The 3,270-nt window shown below is 44.8% G+C and overlaps 1 pseudogene; it reads right to left on the reverse strand.

The window, feature by feature from the left end:
- Positions 1 to 798: 798 nt before the first annotated feature.
- On the reverse strand, positions 799 to 3,005 carry LOC121462165 (annotated as a pseudogene).
- Positions 3,006 to 3,270: the final 265 nt, after the last annotated feature.

The raw sequence follows: 3,270 nt of genomic DNA on the forward strand, positions 1-3,270 counted from the left end.
TACCTTAAAATACAGACTTAATGGACTTTCTTCACAATAACCATTTAATTAATTTTGTTCTTCTATTATGAAAGTGAATATCAGCCAAACCTGATATACTGACATCGATCTACTAGTATAAAATGAAGTCAAACTTCTTGAGGTTTTTAGGAGTTTGAACATTACGAATAATACATATTTCATGGCAGAAGAACTCTGACAGAGGTCATTCTAAATCCCCGGAATTTCGATGCAGCTTCTGCTTTCTACCTGATGACAATGGTTCTGAAAGGGACAGAGAGAACTCGTGAAGCATGCGTCATCCAAGCTGCAAACACTGACTTCTAAAGTGTATGTGTGAGGACCTAGCAGTGAAAGTGAATATTGAAGAGAGTGATCTATTGCTCATGATACTGCCAAGACAACATTGATTTGATTGTCTCAACTGAGCTTAATTAAATTGTGGTATAAGGTGTTCCTGGAACCACTGCAGTGGAAGTGAACTCTGCTGTCATGTAGCTGGGAATGGTGACCCAGTTGGGTAGGACAGAAATACAATAGCTTTTTGTAAAAAGCTTTGTTTAATATTTGAGCCACATTTAAGGGAAAATAAACTCACTGAGACTATAAACTGCATATTTCTAGAGGCCAGATATAAGAATACTGATTATTTTTCTTGTGAGTGGATACATGGTCCAAACTTCTGACAGTCATTTTGTAGGAATGAATACCACTGTTCCTTGTGTGGAGAATCCACGTCTGCTATCTCACACACTCCATCTGCTAAGGCTTTGGTGTAGGTCACTCCCAGAACTCCTGTTATTCATCTTTCTTCTTTGCTTCTTTCTCCTCTTCCTCCGTCTGCTTTTCTGTTTCCTCTCACATCTGTGCTTGCCCCTCCCTGGCTTTCCTTCTGAGAGCTGTTAATGATCTGGTAGTCCTCAAGGAGTGTGTGCCCCGTCTGCTTTGCCATTCTCTTCACCATGGCTTTGATGCCGGTGCTGTCAATATTGTAGGCAGTGAGGTCAACGTTGATAGCATAGTCCCCCACTTTGTGTGTAGCTTCTCTTGCATTGTGCCCATACTTGTATCTGACCGTTTGTACAGTTTCTGCAGACACATTGCTGACGATGCACTTAGCCACACACTCCAAGTCCTATCCGACAGTTGAAAATCCTTGAACGCTACTCTCTGCCACAAACATAGCACCATCCAGAATTGACTTCACATCATTGTCTCTCTTAAGAGATTCTGGAACTAGTGTGCTTCCATGCTACTTGACACACGGAGTGAGCTTTTTGCCAAGGCAATTTGCTACAGTGCAGACGCCATCAACCAGGAACTGGGAGACTTTTGCTGCTCCTCCTGCCTGCTTCGCTATGTAGAGTCCCCTGGTGACAACTGGACTCACTTCCACCGGTTTTTCTTCTAGGTGAATGCGCACTCAGAGTTTAGAAGCTCCTTTTTTGATTGCTTTGCCAGTAAATTCAGCACCTTTGACTAAACCCTGGTTCACCCAGGAACCACATGACAGAATGTTGTGGGCCACTTTTTAGCTCCCTTCAGGTAGTTCTTTCGATTTCTATTCTGAACTTGGCTCACAGGGCACAATCTGACTCAAATTAACTTTTTTCACCTGAAGTATCTTTAGTCTTTTTCCCACGCTTGCCTTTATGGCGTGTATCCTTGCTGCCAAGCTTGGTCTATTGAAGAATGTGAAGAACCCTACTGCCTGATATTGGTGCCAGAAGCTTCCTTCCGTGGCTCAGAGGGGTGTCTTGCTCTCCCAGGGATCTGGAATTCATCTTCTCCTTCTGCTCTATTCCAGTTCACCTGGAGCCGAAGATCAGACATCTGCCTCAACAGATACTCCAACAACTCTCTGTCATGTCATCTTCTGGCAGCTCAGATGACAGAACGACTCCTACGAAGCACCCTGCGGCTTGTAATGGTGTCTGGAAACATGTGGGCTCCTGCGGTGCACTTCAGAACTGACGACCTATCAGGAACTTAGGTGTACAACCAGTCACACACCTGGACAAACCCAGGAGGGCTGTTCAGACCGTATCCAGAGAATGCAAGAATTTCACGATGCTCAGGTACCCAGGGTGTGATGGAGCACTAACCTCTCCCTCAGGGTTTACAAAAATGATCTGCATTCTGTTTGGTATCAAAATCAGCTTGTTTGCATTGAGCCCCAAGGTCTCGAGAGGGGGAGACTAGGAAAAGTTCCAATAGAAGTCTTCGCGCACTGACTAGAACTCCCTGGAGTTTGTTCCATAGGAAACTGTGTAGTGACTCTCAGCAGCCTGGGGGTTGTAGGTTGGGGTGCTTCAGCGGGACAGCTGGGCGAAGGTAAGGGCCCAGCAGAAGGTGCAGCACCTGGCCTGGCACCTGTAGTACCTGCCGCAGAGATGCTCCCTCCCATCTACTTCAGCAAACTGGGGGAGCTGAACTAACGGAATCTGGCTCTGGGGACTTCTTGCAGGTATCTTTCGGAGGGAACTCTGGGTATCACTTGGGCACATCCTGAAGGTCATTCCGTAGAGATGTGGCAAAGCCCTTGTCTAAGATCTCTAGCCTGGTGCGGACATTCTGAAATATTTCTTTCATCTTCTGTTGCATATGTCTGGCAGACTCCCATGCAGGGCCTATGGACCCCGGCTCTGCTTCCACGCACTGATGCCCCTAAGCAGGTGTCCTATTCCTTGCTTATAGTAGTTCTTTGCGTCTTCTGCTATAGCTCATCCGTGTTCAGTCAGCCCTTTACTGATAAACAAAAAGGCCTTCCCTTATGCTTCTTTGATGATCTTAATTTCAGCAGATTCTCCAATTTCCAGCTCTCACTCTATATTTTACAGAATAAATACAAGCCTTGCCGTAGCTTCCTTGTCCAGGAGGATTACACTGCGGTCCACAAAATTAATTTTTATTTTCCAGGAACAACTTCCAGAAGGCTCATGGGATGCCAGTGATCTCCTCCGAGCCGAGAGCCCACTGAGAGCATGCAAGCACAGGCTTGACATCCTCCGGCCCCAGCCAGGCCCTGCAATAGCTTTTTATTTCCTTTTGTTCACCGATTTCCTTAACATTACCCGGTATATCAATGAATTCTACTCGACTAAGTTCTCAGCAGAATTCTGGATTAAATCAATATTTTCAAGGTACAAAGAACCAATTACTAAGCTACAACAGGGTTTAATACAAAAAAATAATTTTTGGCAAAAGTATTTTAATTTCCCTATTCATATAGATATCAAAAGAAAATAGAGTAAATGTTCCCTTTTAATG

This window comes from Microtus oregoni, unplaced genomic scaffold, assembly GCF_018167655.1.
Source record: "Microtus oregoni isolate MIOR12 unplaced genomic scaffold, Mior012 000024F_ref0000369, whole genome shotgun sequence".
NCBI classification, from domain to species: Eukaryota; Metazoa; Chordata; class Mammalia; order Rodentia; family Cricetidae; genus Microtus; species Microtus oregoni.